The sequence below is a fragment of the Pelodiscus sinensis genome, chromosome 19 (assembly GCF_052426305.1).
Source record: "Pelodiscus sinensis isolate ZL-2025 chromosome 19, ASM5242630v1, whole genome shotgun sequence".
NCBI lineage: Eukaryota > Metazoa > Chordata > Testudines > Trionychidae > Pelodiscus > Pelodiscus sinensis.
In genome coordinates this window covers 28,247,364-28,262,240 of record NC_143070.1, presented here as the reverse complement: position 1 = coordinate 28,262,240, position 14,877 = coordinate 28,247,364, and the positions used below count along the sequence as shown (strand labels likewise).

Here is a 14,877-nt window from a genome sequence, read left to right as displayed (position 1 = left end):
TGCGCAGTGATATGTAAATAAAATGTTACTGGTCTGGCAAAGGTTTGTGAATGGTTTGTCTGTCCATGGTGTAAACACAAAGGCTGGAAACTCTGGCCTGATCCCTGGGGACTGGCCGAATGCAAGGCAGGGAAAACACTGGGTGAAGGGGGGGGGGGATATTTTCCCCTCCAGGCCTTTGTCCCTCTGAATCCCTGGGGACGTTGGGTTTTGTCTTGTTTGGTTTCCCTTTTCCCTGCTTCCCTCCTCGCTGTGGGGAGGGGTCAGCTCTCGCCCTCACAGTGGGAAGCCCTGGTACAGGGATGGGATGGGCAGATGCTCTGAGAGTGAGTCCCTGGGCTGTTTGGGGAGAGAACTTTCTCATGTTTGCTTTTCCCAGCACCACCAGGATGGCCGAGTGATTAAGGTGTTGGACTTAAAGATCCGATGGATGTTTATCTGTGTGGGTTGAAACCCCACTCCTGGTAACTTCCCTTCTTTGGCGAGACATTGATTGGGATGGTGTTTAGTCCTGCTGTGAGGCAGGGCCCGGACTTTGTCTCTGAAGGTCCCTTGGGCTATATCTGCACTGGTGGGTTCTTGTGCAAGATCTCATCCATGCTGCTGTGTGTGAGCTGTGTTTTTGTGCAAGAGCATCCATGGCAATGTGGATGCTCTCTTGTGCAAGAAACCCCTGTCCTGAGCTCTTGTGCAAGAAGACTTACACCTGCTAGAAAAGAGAAGAGCTCTTGGGCAAGAAGCCCTTTCTTCTACACTTTACTATAAAACTTCTTGCACAAGAGCGAGTGGGCAGTGTGGCCCGTCTTGCACAATAACCTACCAGCGTAGACACAGCCCACCAGTGTAGACACAGTGTTCCAGTTCTGATTGGCTGAGTAGGGGCCAGTCCCAGGGAGGAGACTCAGGACTTTGTTGTTCTCCTTAAGTCCCAGCAAATGAGCCAGAACCAATCGACTGCCCGGGGAATTGTTCTGCTTCTCGCCAGTGCTTGTCTCTGAGCAGCTCCTGAGTCTCTCTGTGTCCCGGTGCTTCTAACCCACTGGCTGAGCCATCCCTAGGCTGGGCTGTGGGTCTGTAGCTCCTTTGAGACACTATATTCTGATCTGTCAGGGTGTGAAACTCCAGACTGAGGGGGAGTTTCAGCATCAGGCTTCTGGGGCCTGTTCTTCAATCCTCACGCCACTCAGCTGCCCACTCCCAGCCTCTTCCAGCACAGCCTGCCCCACCCTCCCCCCACAGGGCCTCCACAGGGGCCTCTGTCCCAGGGAAAATGGGGAGCCACAGCCCCCGGCACCCACCCACCCTGCTGCTGCTGCTTCCACCAGAGCAGAGGATTCACCCGGTAGCCCCGTTCTGTGCTGAAATTTGACTTGTCCTTTTCATATGTGTTCGTTTTTTTTAATTGTATCCTTTGATATATATGGTTGTGACAATTTTCTTCCACTATTTGATCTGAGGAAGTGGGTCTGGCCCACGAAAGCTCATCATATAATAAACCATCTTGTTAGTCTTTAAAGTGCTACATTGTCCTGCATTTTGTTGCAGCTTAAAAGTCCAACATGCTTTCCATTGCACCACAGAGCCTGATATCTCCACTGTCTGCTTTGCAGCATGGCAATTGCTGGTGGCAAAGAAAGGGGAGCCAGGTCTGTCTCTTTTGGGAGAGCAGGTAGGAAGAGAGAGGGGGCCACTGAGCCCCTGACAGTGAAAATAAGGGAGAAGAACTGAGCCGCAGTTGGAGAATGTGGGTATCGATTCCACTACCTCTCACATGTTAAGCAAGTGCTCTACCTCTTGAGCTAATTCCCCTGCTGCAGTTACAGAGGCCTTCTTGGAGGCTCTTCCCTTCTCCACAGCGACGTCTGACATCTAGGTCAGTTAGTCGTGGGAAAGGAGAAGGCTCCGACAAGGCCTCAAGGGCAACTCTCAAGGAGACTCCCTGCAGCAAAGCCATGGGGGGGGGGGGCTCTGAGATGGCCCCTGCCCTGCAGCCTGTCCCACCTGGCCACTGTCATGGACTCTCTGTGAGGTCATCACCTCCCAACCTCCATTAGCCAATAAGCTGAGGGGCTGCAAAAGGCCCTTGTGATGTCACTGCCACACCCACCCCTGCCCTCCAGGGCTAATGTCCTGCCCCAGGCAGCCCCTTTGCATGGCTGAGCTGCTCTCAGGGGTGAAAGTGACACATTTCTTACAGGGAGTCCTGGGAGATGGAGCAGCTGGAGGGAGCCAGGAGAGCAGAGGGCAGCCTGAGAGCTGAGAGTCAGAGGTGCCCACTGCACTGTCCCACCACAGGTCCCATGGTGTAAGGGGCAGCACTCAGGACTCTGAATCCTGCAATCTGAGTTCAAATCTCAGTGGGACCTACTAAGACTCAGGTGGTTGTTACAAGGTTCAGGTGTTTTGGTTTCTATCACCTGAGGTTCAATAAAGAGAGTTTTGTTCCTCTTGCTGGGTGTCTGAGGCCACTGGAGCTCCATCTCCAGACTGAGCAGGCAGGCGGGAAGGGCCTTATGCCATCACAGCTGCAGGGCAGGTCACCCACCTGACCCCTGAGCCCAGCCTGTGCTATAGGCAGCCAGACAGTGTGAGCGGGTCAGATTGGGGGAAGGGCCCTGAGTCCTGGCTCCCAGCCATGCACCTTGGCAGAAAGACCAACGGCCCCTGCACAAAGTGCATTGTGGGAATAAGAGTTGGGGCAGCAGGAAAGGGGCCGGCCCCTCAGCACCAGGGCGCAGGCAGGAGAAGATGGGAGTGAATCCTGCTACCTCTGCCATGGCTTGGCCCCAGAGGGCTGGTGTCTAGCCGCTTTTCACCCCAGCTTTGTGGGAGGCCAAGTAGGAAGGGGCCTCTGGAGGCTCATAGCCCCCTGGCCTGCTGTGTCTGTGGAAAGGGGGGAGAGGACACACACTTGTCACTGGGGAACAGGGCGCACGGATCCCACTCGTTCCTGCAGAAAATGAAACAGGCTGAGCATTTTGCAGAGAACAGGCCAGAGCCCTTCTCCTGTCCCTGGAGAGATGGAAATGGGGCCGTTCCTTGTGGGGAAAGAAGTGGGTGTGTCAGGAGTGGTGTTCGAGTTCAAACCTCTCCACAGACCAGAACCCCACATGAGGGGCAAGAAAGAGCCTTGAGTCAGGCAGTGGAGAACACTTGTCTCCTGTTATGCTGTGATGGGATATTAGGAAACTTTTTGCACACAGCCTGGCTAGCTCAGTGGGTAAAACATGAGACTCTTAATATCAGGGTCATGAGTTCAAGTTCTATGGTGGGTGATGCCCTTCTTTAAGTCACATTCTCAGTTTACAAGCAATTCACTCTCAGCTTTCACCAGGGTTTTAGAAAGAAAAAGTCCAGCTTTAGTAGAACCAAAGAGAGAACCAACTGCAATTTCCATCTTCTGAGGAGAAGGGAAGAGGATTTTCTTCTCCTCAGTTCTAGCCACATCAGCCCAGGAAGGAGAAAAAACAACCCTCCGCCCGCTGATTGTCCCCCGTCAGCTTCTGTAGCTTCACCTCCTTCCACAGCAGCTCCAGCTTTGAGCTACAAATCTCAAGGGGCTGGTGAGGAAATGAGGAGCTGGCAGCTCGGGTTAGCGGCTTCCCTGAGAACAAGAGGTGGAGTGTTCACAAGGTGCATCCCCTCCCCCGCAGAGCAGGGTGTTAGGAACAGAACAGCCAAGTTCCACCCCCACCAATGTGTGTTTCTGTGGTTGCTTAACATACAAAAGGTTTCTAGTTCAAAGCCAGGCAGAAGCACTGGCTCTTCTCTTATTGGAGCTCTCCTTGGTGGCCAAGTAAGTGCAGCTCCTGCTTCCAGGCCTGTGCCTGGGATGAGGCCAAATCCCATGTGACAGAGGGGAGTGACATCAGCTGAGAATGCCCCTTGGTGCCAGCCTGGGGAAGCCATATGGGTCAGGCTGGGGGCTTGTGGCTTGGCCTCCCCTGCCCTTGGAGGCTGGCGTATGGGAATGGCTCTTCCTGCTGCCTCCCTTGTGTGACTGGCCCAAGGAGGAAATGGGGCAGAGGAGGGAAGCGAAGCTGAGGGGGGCAGGGCAGCTGAGGGGGGCAGGGCATGAGCTCAGCACCTCTGTGGGATTCAGTGGGGTGAGCAGAGCCCCTACCCTCCGTTCTGCCAAAGCCTGTGGGGTGGGGCCGACTGTGGGGAGGCAGAGTCCTGTGCCTGTCCCAGGGAATCCCAGGGATGCTCCTTGCAGCCCAGGAGAAGAAGTCGGAAGGAAACCAAGTAAAGCAGGTCCCCGTGGGCATGACCTGGGGCACCAGTTTGGCCCAATTGAGTGAGGGGTGGTTGGTGACAAGGGCAGCGCTCAGGACTCTGAATCCTGCAATCTGAGGCCCCTTTCCTGCCTCCCTTCCTGTGCTGACCCAGTGGTCGAAAAGGGCTGTGGCTGCTGCCGACAGGGAAGAAGCTGGGAGGCAAGGTGTTGGCAGCAAGAGATTCCAGCTGCTTCTTTGCCCTGGGTCTCAGTGCGCCATGTCGCCCACCAGCCACCTTGACCAAACCTCAAACCAGCTGGACTAGCCAGCCCACATCACAGTGAATCACTAGTGGCCCTGTCAGAGACGAGCCATTGGAAGCTGCAGAAACATCCTTGCATCCACCTAAAGCTGGCTAGCTCAGTTGGTTAGAGGTTGGTGCTAATAATGCCACAGTCACAGGTTCAAGCCCCATGCTGGCCTTTGGGGTGTTTGGTTTGGTGACTTCCCTTCCTTTAGCTGTCTGCTATGGACAGGGAAGCAGAAACAAGCAAAAATGTGAGCTTTGCAGGAAGCAGGGCAGAGATCTGGTAGGAGTCTCCAGCCTGCACAGTCCCAGTGGCTAAAAGGGCCTTGGCACCTGTCTTCCTGTCCTCAAAAGCAGGGGACCTGATGCCCAAATTCCTGCTGCTGCAGTGGCTACCTCAAGGCACCAGGTGGGGGGCAGGCTCTGGAGCCCAAGCCACACGGGGAGACTCAATATGACCGGGAGGCCTGGAGCGTGTGTGCCCTGCACAGAGGCTACTGCTGGGGGCCTGCTTCAGTGGCCCAGCAGCTCAAGTTCCCCTGAACCAGCTTCTCCCCCTGGAGCCACCCCCAGGCGTTGCTAAGGCCCCTGACATAAGGCAGTGGAACCATCAGAGGAAGGTGTCAGTCCTAGCCTTAGCCCTGAGCCCCACCTCCCCTTCCCCTCCACCCTCCTCCCAGGTTCTTTCCCCAGTTCTACATTCCCCAGAGAGTTTGTTCTTTCAACAGGGAAAAGTCCTGTTTGTGTTACCAGTAGGGGAAGGGGGAGAGGAAAGTGGGAAAGGGGTGTGTTGGGAACGGGTTGGGGGGGGGGGGGATTGGGGTATGTTGGTGGGGGGGGGGGAGGCACAGAGGGCAAAAAATGAAGAATCACGTTAGTTTAAACCACGGGGCTTGAACAAGCAGCCCCAGACGCCCTTTCAGTTTCAAAACAGCACATGGGTGAGAGTATGCAAATGAAGCACGTGCTATTTAAATCCCTGCTTCATGTGCAACTCTGGTGTCTCTACTTTCTCTACTTTGCATTCTTTGCTAGAAATAACAACACAGTCTAGACCAGTGGTCCCCAGCCTTTTGGAGCTGCCCAACACCCTGGGGCAGGGCCACACATGCACCCAGGGCAGAGCCACCCATACATCAAGGCTACGTCTACACTGGCATGATTTTCCGGAAATGCTTTTAACGGAAAAGTTTTCCGTTAAAAGTATTTTTGGAAAAAGCGCGTCTACATTGGCAGGATACTTTTCTGGAAAAGCACTTTTCTGCAAAAAAGCCCCAATCGTCATTTTCACGATTGTGGCTTTTTTGCGGAAAAGAAATCTGGGCTGTCTACATTGGCCCTTTTCCAGAACAGTTTTCCGGAAAAGGACTTTTGTCCGAACGGGAGCAGCATAGTTTTTCCAGAAAAGCACTGATGATTTTACATTAGATCGTCAGTGCTTTTCCGGAAATTCAAGGGGCCAGTGTAGACAGCTGGCAAGTTATTCCGGAAAAGTGGCTGATTTTCCAGAATAAGTGGCCAGTGTAGACACAGCCCATGTGCCCAGTACCAGTGCCACCCATGTATCACACCCCCAGGGCTGGCACCACCCCTGTGCCATGCACCCAGGGCCAGCACCACACACATACACCATGTGCCCAGGGCCAGCTCAGCACTTGCTCTATATACCTGGGCTACGTCTAGACTGGCCCCAAATTCCGGCTTTATTCTGGAGGATCGCGCCAGTCTAGACGCTTTTTTCCGGCTTTCCCCAAGCCGGAAAAAAAGCGTCAGACATGTTTATTTAAATACCGCGGGGGATATTTAAATCCCCCGCGGATTTCCCTATGCTGACTTACCTGATTTGCATCCCTTTTCTGGAATTTGGGGCCAGTCTAGACGTAGCCCTGGGAGCAGGGTTCTCCCTCAGGGATGCTTTACTCCACAGCAGCGCACAAGACACATGCTGTTGCTGGTGGCCCTGCAAGGCAAGATGAGCTTTGCCTGCCCCTCACACCCTAACTCACTACTTGGCCCCATTTCCTGCCTCCCTTCCTGGGCTGACCCAGTGGCTGAAAGGGGCTGTGGCTGCCGATGGTGGGAAGAAGATGGGGGGTGAGACCCTGATGACAAGAGGGCCTACCCGCCTCTTTCCTTCTTGGGCCTGGATCTTAGCATGGGGCAGCTGGAGGCACCCTAAGAGATGAAGCAGCAGAAGGGAAGCAAGGAACAGAGTGTCAGCTGCCAGCTGAGCCAGGTGAGTAACAAAGGCTGCATGTGCCCTGACTTCTCTACCCTTCTACATCCTCACCCCTGCCCTGAGCACCCCCCCACTCTCACACACTCCCCAAATCCCTGCCTTGAGCCTTCCACATTTTAATTTCTTACAGGTACTGTCCTATCACAACCCCTCCCCCAACTTCCTGCCTTGATCCTCCCCCCGCCCAAAGGGTGGTGCCCAATAGAACAGGCCCTGTAAGAAATGTGTCACTTTCACCCCTGGGAGCAGCTCAGCCAGGCAAAGGGGCTGCCTGGGGCAGGACATTAGCCCTGGAGGGCAGGGGTGGGTGTGGCAGTGACATCACAAGGGCCTTTTGCAGCCCCTCAGCTTATTGGCTAAAGGAGATTGGGAGGTGATGACCTCACAGAGAGTCCATGACAATGGCCAGGTGGGACAGGCTGCAGGGCAAGGGTCATCAAAGAGACCACACCCTGCCGCTGCCCTCCCCGCCCATGCTTTCCTGCAGGGAGTCTCCTTCCTGAGAGTTGCCCTTGTGGCCTTTTTGGAGCCTTTTCCTTTCCCACGACTGACCTAGAAGACAGACGTCCCTGTGGAGAAGGGAAGAGCCTCCAAGAAGGCCAAACTAAACACAGTAGGGGAATTAGCTCAAGTGGTAGAGCGCTTGCTTTGCATGCGAGAGGCAGTGGGATCAATGCCCACATTCTCCAGTGTTCAGGGAGATCATCATCATCATCTTTTTACTGGCAGAGCCAGCCAGGGGCTAAGTGGCTGCCCTAGCCCCCCTCCCCCACTTCCTAGTTGCTCTCCCCAAAAGCCAGCCACACTGAGGGAGAGAGCTGCTGGACACCAGCCCTCCTGGGCCAGGCAGTGCCAGGAACACCGGAGGCAGGGGGCAGGTGGGGCAGAATTAGCTCCATTGGAAAAGTGCTGCCTTTGTGCCCGAGAGGGAGCTTTCCCAATGTCCATTGGTATTTCCTGGGGCTCTGTGTAGGGGATTGGGCTTGGCATCTTCTCCACAGGAAATGCCTCTTCTTTGGAACAGCAGCTCCCAGGAGTTCATGGAACTTCTTCTTCTCAGCTTGGGAAGGGACAAGCAAGGGGCGACGGGACAGGGGTTTATGTGATGATGACAGGGGTGCAGAAAGTATTTTTTCTCCTACTAAAGAACCAGGGTGAGAGAATGAAACTGATAAGTAACCAAGTTAAAAATAAACCAAAAGGAAGCATTTTTGCACCCAGTGGAACTCCTTGCCAGAGGATGTTGCAAAACTGATATCTGCAAGAAGGCCCAAAACAAAATTGGATAATTTAATGCAGGAAAAGTCAATCAATGGCATTTAACCGGGATGGACAGGGCAGGTGTCCCTAGCTGGTGCATTCCAGAAGCTGGGAATGGGAGATGGGAAGGATCACTTAATAACTGTCTGCTGTCCCGAGACAGGATTCTGGGCTAGTTGGACAACTGGCATGGCCCAGTCTGACTGCTTTGATGTTCTGTTTGGCTGTTCTTGTCCCTCTGGACAAGGGAGAATGGTCCCCTGTGACGGACTGGGCCGTATCTGGGCACAGCTGAGGGCGTCCGCTCAGGGCGAATTGCTTAAATCTGGGGCTCCTTACAGCCCCCAGACTGGTGACCTCTCCAAATAGGCCACAAACCAGTCTCAGAGTGCTTCAGCTGCCTGCCTGAAGCCTCACGAGCAAAACCCCTCCGACACCTCAGCAATATCCATGCCCCAGATGGCCCCGGGCCTAATACACAGGTGGGGGGTCCTAGCACCCAATCCCACCTACCCCGAACAAGTCCTGTCTGGTTCCAAGAAACCAGCCACAGATCCCTGGTCAATTTACCTTCTGGACAACTGCCTAACCTTTTATTTCACTATCACACGTTACAGCAGCTGTGACCCAAGAGGTTACTTCAGGCTCCTTCCCACCTCTCCCTCACTGCTAAGACAGCACCTGCCATTTTCAGAAGGGGCAGAGATGGGTGACTCAAACTGCCCCTCCCCTCTGCTGTGTGGGCAGCCCTGCAGGAAGCTCTGTGGCACACACAGCACTAGCCCAGCACAGTGTCAGGTCGGCACAAGATCCATTGGTTCAGTTTGGTTGTTGGAGGAGACAACACAGAACTGGCTCCAGCCCCCACTCAGTAACCTGGGGAAATGACCCATCAGGCCTGGGCCCCTCGGAGAGGCAACGATTCCCCACTGACCAGGGCAGAGCCTCCCTCTGACACAGTCATGGAGCCTTCTCCCCCTGGTCCTGCCTCCCCCTTCACTCAGCTCTCACTGCTCGGTGCTGCCAGGGAAGGGCCTCACTGCTCATCAGTGTTTCTGTTCCAGGAGCAGGGTGAGTTTCATCTTGTGCATCAATATTGAGTCTGTGGGTGCCTGTTCGGGGGTGAGCCCCCGCGGCCTCTGCCAGTTACTAACAAATATCTTAGCTACAAGTTATAGGAGAAAGACACTAACCCAAGGGATAATTAATACCTGGCTACACCTAGTATCTGTCTCCCCCAGGGCCACTAAGGAACAGATGAGGGACAACGCATGAAGCAGATCTAAGATACTAGCTAAGTTGAGTGTGAGAAGCACAGGGAAAAAGACCCAAAAGCTGGTGAGAGAACAACATGAAGACATCAGGATCAGGGTAGCACATGTAAAACCAGGAATTCAAGAAAAGCCAGGACAGGATTATAAAGTGAAATCGCTGCTCCTTTCTACTTGAAAACTAATTTTAAACATTTTGACAGTAGCCAACCACTCAGCCTGTGATCTCTTCCTCCAGCTTCCCAACAGGAAAGAAGGAACAATCATCAACAGCAGACAACAATTACATTGAAACAACACTATCTGCTTGCTTCATGCTCAGAAGAGAACACTATCACTCATCCTCATGGCTAGCGAGACCAACCACTTTCAGCTGCATTTCTCTAGTTACCAACTATAGAAATGATCCCTGAAAGCACAGTCTTAACAGCAGCCTGCTCGCTACACACCCACATTCATGTGCATTCACTTTCTCCTCATGAGGAATGTTTTCACACAACATCTGTGTGAAACAGAAATAATCTCAGCAAAATGCTTGTCCCATTCAAACACACTCCACTAGGTTTAGAAATCTGTATATTAGAATATGCTCCATGTCCCTGTTTACAGAAACACGCCTCCTGATTAGCATGTGGAGCACCTGGCAGCCAATCAAAATCTCCTGCTGTTTCTTCCTGAAACTGCAGTTCCTGGGGCTCCTCTAAGTCAGTGGTAACAAATGGCCAGTCCGCAGACCAGCAAGGGGCCAAGAACCCCTGCCTGCCGGGCAGAGGTGGAAAATAACTAAGTAGAAATACTTGATCACACTGCTCAAGACCTTTTTTGGGTATTTGTACTTTACTCAAGCCATTTATTTTAGTCACACTTTGATTTTTATTCAAGTTATTTTATTTTTTTTAGACAATATTGTACTTTTTACTCCACTCCCATTTCCAGAGGCGCTGGGTTACTCATGACTCACTTCATTCTGATTTGCTAAAGCCCAGCTGCATGTGCAAGCACCAGTCATCCAAGAAACAGCCAATCCACAAGCACAAAGCCCCTGCCAAGGAAGAAGCCTTTTAATAGCTGCTCCAACACCTTGTCATTCAAACCCAGTATCCCTGCAGGCCCTGCCAGCCTGAGACCTGAATGACCAGGGCGGCTGCCCAGGGCTCCATGCTGGCGGGGAAGAGGTGAGCGGTGATATGAGCAGTCTCATGTGACCTTACCTAGGCCAGCAAGCTACATAGGAGGGAAAACTAGCAGCGGGGGTGAGGGGGGACAGAGGCACTTACTTGTGTCGGGTGAATCCTCTGCTCTTGTGGGAGCAGCAGCAGGCTGGGTGGGTGCCGGGGGCAGGGGCTCCCCATTCCCCCTGGGACAGAGGCCCCTGTGGAAGCCCTATAGGGGAAGGTGGGGCAGGCTGTGCTGGAAGAGGCTGGGGGTGGGTTACTGAGTGGGGTGGGGACTGAAGAAAAGGACCCAGAAGCCTGATGCTGAAACTCCCCCTCAGTCTGGAGTTTCACACCCTGACGGATCAGAATAAAGTGCCTCAAAGGAGCTACAGCCCCACAGCCCAGCCTAGGGATGGCTCAGCCAGTGGGTTAGAAGCATCGGGACACAGAGAGACTCAGGAGCTGCTCAGAGACAACCACTGGCGAGAAGCAGAACAATTCCCCGAGCAGTCGATTGGTTCTGGCTCATTTGCTGGGACTTAAGGAGAACAACAAAGTCCTGAATCAAGTATCAGAGGGGTAGCCGTGTTAGTCTGAATCTGCAAAAGCGACAAAGAGTCCTGTGGCACCTTATAGACTACCTGAAGTGTAGGAGCATAAGCTTTCGTGGGCAAAGACCCACTTCGTCAGATGCATCTGATGAAGTGGGTCTTTGCCCACGAAAGCTTATGCTCCTACACTTCAGTTAGTCTATAAGGTGCCACAGGACTCCTCATCGCTTTAACAAAGTCCTGAGTCTCCCACCTGTGACTGGCCCCTGCTCAGCCAATCAGAACTGGGACTAGAACTGGAAGGCTGTGTCTACACTGGTCGGTTATTGCGCAAGAAGGGCCACACTGCCCACTCGCTCTTGTGCAAGAAGTTTTATAGTAAAGTGTGGTAAGAAAGGGCTTCTTGCACAAGAGAGCGTCCACACTGCCATGGATGCTCTTGCACAGAAGCACAGCTCACACACACCAGCATGGATGTGTTCTTGCACAAGAACCCACCAGTGCAGATATAGCCCAAGGGACCTTCAGAGACAAAGTCCAGTCCCCTGCCTCACAGCAGGATTAAACACCATCCTGATCAATGTCTCGCCAAAGAAGGGAAGTTACCAGGAGTGGGGTTTGAACCCATGCAGACAAACATCTATTGGAGCTTAAGACAAACATCTATTGGATCTTAAGTCCAACGCCTTAACCACTCGGCCATCCTGGTGGTGTGGAAGAGAACAGACATGAGAAACTTTTCTCCCCAAACAGCCCAGGGACTCCCTCTCAGAGCATGTGCCCATCCCATCCCTGTACCATGGCTTCCCACCGCGAGGGCGAGAGCTGCCCCCTCCTCACAGCAAAGAAGGAAGCAGGGAAAAGGGAAGAAAAATGAGACAAAACCCAACGTCCCCAGGGATTCCGAGGAACAAAGGCCTGGTGGGGAAAATATGCCCCCTCCCTTCACCCAATGTTTTCCCTGCCTTGCATTTGGCCAGCCCCCAGGGATCAGGCCAGTGTTTCCAGCCTTTGTGTTTATACCATGGACAGACAAACCATTCACAAACCTTGCCAGACCAGTAACATTTTATTTACATATCACTGCGCATGCGCAGACTGCACTGAGCGCCGCACCGGGCTAAAATCTACTCACCACGGGCGGGCAGATTGCCCTAATTGCCGAGCCCTGCATATCTGCATACGCATTATGCAAATAAGTGTAAATATCTGCAAACGCTGATCTGCTCACTCCCCCAACCTCGCACGTGCTGGGAGCTGGGAGCAGTTTCCCTGGACCCAGGCTGGGATCGAAGCCACCTCTGCTGGGAGCAGCCCTGGGCCAGATCCGCCCCCTATAGCCCTGGGGGGCTGCTCTCTGGGGAAGGGGAGGGGTATCTCTTACCTGCCCCCGCAAGGGGCAGGGACTGGGCTGGGGGCACTACCCTGGGAGAGGTTCCTACATCGCACCGGCCCTGCGGGAGATTCCCCCTCCTGGAAGGTGGCACTGGGGGAGCTATGAGGCTCCAGGGCAAAGGCCTCCAGCCCCCCAGTCCCTGGGATTAGGAGGCCCTGGAACCAGGCCCCCTGGAGTAGCATTGTAGCCGGGGGGCTCTGACCCATAATGGGGCTGGCCCCAGAGCCCAGGGCCTAAGCTTGCCCAGGCTCACGCCAAGGGGCTTTCTGTGGTGCCGGGCGGGGGAGGGAGGCCAGGCCCAGGCCAGTGGGAGAAGGGGCAGCGCCTGCCAGGGCAGCAAGGGGAGCTGCAGGGAGCGAGACGCGGCGTTTCTGCCGGGATCACTCAAGGGTCCTTCTGCGGGTGAAGTGCCTGTGACACCCCTGTGCTGCTGGGTTCTCCTGCCCCTCCCCTGGGAGGCCGTCCCTTTCGGGGGGCTCTTGCCCTGGCACTCATGAGAGGGCCAACATAGGCAAAGCAGCCTGCCCCAGGCACCTTCCATAGCTCAGCTGGCAGAGCAGAGTCCTGTAGCGGGTGCTCGGCAAGTGTCCTTAGGTTGCTGATTCAACTCCAGCTGAAAGGAGAGATTCTTCTCCCTCCCCCTGGCTGCAGGCCCGGCCTTAGGACCAGGCGGCTGCCTTGGGTCTCTCCCTTTGGGGCCTGGGGCTACAATTGACAAAAAGGTTTTGGGTACCAGCTGCCAATCAAATGTCTTGGGCTGCGCAGGCCTTGAGTCATGGCAAGAGCTGGAGGGGAATGGGGAACGGCTGTACTTTGGAATGGGAAGGGGGTGTCTGGAACCATAAAGTAGAACAGTTTTAGGGCTGCTTTTAAGGAGGGCACCATGGCTTAGTTGGCTAAAGCGCCTGCCTTGTAAGCAGGAGATCCTGGGTTCAACTCCCAGTGGTGCCTTGTTGCCAGGTCAATGGGTCTTTTCTTCTCAACATGTATCTGGAGTTGGTTTTACCTTCAGCTGAGCTTGGTGGTGCCCTCACAGTGGGAGTAGGATAGGAGCAAAGAGCAGGAGGTGCCCTAGGGGTTTGGTTTAGTGAGGCTCATAGAGACTACAGCTACACTAAAAGTTTTCTCTGTAAAAAATATGTTAATGAGGGACTCAACTGCATGAGTCACAATCTCATTTGCATATTTTCAGCCAATGGGATTGCTGTGCAAAAACAAGCAGTGTGAACATTTTTTTTGCACAAATTTCCCTTTTTCCACAAGATTCTTATGCTCCCAAAAAAGAGGTATCCTGATCTTGCAGAAAAAGGGGGTTTTGCACAAACAGAAAACTTCCATGCTGCTTGTTTTTTGCACAACAACCCTAGCACAAAACCAGTTTGTCAGAAAATATGCAAATGAGATCATGACTCATGTAAATGAGACCCTCATTACCAGGGCTCTGCAAATAATGTAATCTACTTGTCTATGGATGTAAGTAATTACATCCCGGAAGAGCTGGAGCAGAGCGATCTGCACATGTGCAGAAAGATCTGCGTGTGCGCAGAGCACAGAACCATGTGAAACCACGTGGCTGGCGAGCAGAGCTCCCCGCTGCTTGGCAAGCCCTGCTCATTAGCACATCTTCTGCTGAGAAAACTCACAGTGTAGACACAACCGGAGACTCTGGTGCTGATCATGCAATAGAAGCACATTATGTTCAAACAGCTGCCATGTGAATGTACCTGAAAGTCACAAGGATCAATGATCTGTGTGAAAGGCAGGTGGCCAGTAATTAGAGCCCCAGGTATGTTGTGTGCACAAAGGAAGGTAGGAATGTGCACTGGGCAGTCTGATAATTGTGTTTAGTGAAAAGTAATAGGTGTAACGGCATTGCGCAAGAGGGTTTTTCTTGCGCAAGAAGAGGCAGTGTAGACGCTCCTTCTTGTGCAAGAGTCTCTTCTGAAAAAAATGGTGGCTCATTAGCTATGCAAATGAGGCTCAGTAATATTCCAAACTTAGCTTCATTTGCATATTACTCATGGAAGAAGCTGTGAGTGTAGACATAGCCCAGGTGTCCCTTCTGATGGGACTGGCAGGTTCTTCTCCCGGGTCTCAGAGTTTGGGTACCTTGTTGCCTTAGGAAGGGGTGTGACCAAAACACAGGCCTCACTGTGAGCAGGATTTGAACCTGCTCAGGGGAACCCTATTGGATTTCTAGTCCAACACCTTAACCACTCGGCCATCACAGCTCTGAGACTTAACAGCTCAGGGAAACTGGTAAATAATTCCAGTGTCCAGGCCTGACGTCACCTGACAGAATTCACACAGCAAACCATTTCAACCGTCATACAGAGGGGTCCTGGCCGCTCTGGTCTGAGGCTGCCTTGGAGGTGAGTTCTGCTTCCAGGGCTTCTCTCCTCCTTCTTGGTCTTCTCCCTTCCTTTCCCTTTTCCTCCTTCTTCCTCTTCTCGTTTCCCCTTTTCCTTCTTCTCCCTGG

General features: G+C 53.3%; 5 non-coding genes across 5 annotated transcripts; 2 read left to right on the top strand and 3 right to left on the bottom strand.

Moving 5' to 3' along the window:
- The first annotated feature begins 2,294 nt into the window (after positions 1-2,294).
- On the top strand, positions 2,295-2,366 carry TRNAQ-CUG (transfer RNA glutamine (anticodon CUG)). Its single transcript has one exon. It is a non-coding gene; the product is annotated as a tRNA-Gln (tRNA).
- Positions 2,367-9,503: 7,137 nt separating this feature from the next.
- Positions 9,504-9,719, bottom strand: LOC149522694 (small nucleolar RNA U3). Its single transcript, XR_016347487.1, has one exon. It is a non-coding gene; the product is annotated as a small nucleolar RNA U3 (small nucleolar RNA).
- A 1,886-nt stretch (positions 9,720-11,605) lies between these two features.
- On the bottom strand, positions 11,606-11,711 carry TRNAL-UAA (transfer RNA leucine (anticodon UAA)). Its single transcript has 2 exons — positions 11,675-11,711; positions 11,606-11,651 (listed from the first exon to the last, which is right to left on the bottom strand). It is a non-coding gene; the product is annotated as a tRNA-Leu (tRNA).
- A 1,564-nt stretch (positions 11,712-13,275) lies between these two features.
- TRNAT-UGU (transfer RNA threonine (anticodon UGU)) lies at positions 13,276-13,349 on the top strand. The gene has a single exon. It is a non-coding gene; the product is annotated as a tRNA-Thr (tRNA).
- Positions 13,350-14,547: 1,198 nt separating this feature from the next.
- TRNAS-AGA (transfer RNA serine (anticodon AGA)) lies at positions 14,548-14,629 on the bottom strand. Its single transcript has one exon. It is a non-coding gene; the product is annotated as a tRNA-Ser (tRNA).
- Between the last annotated feature and the right edge of the window lie 248 nt (positions 14,630-14,877).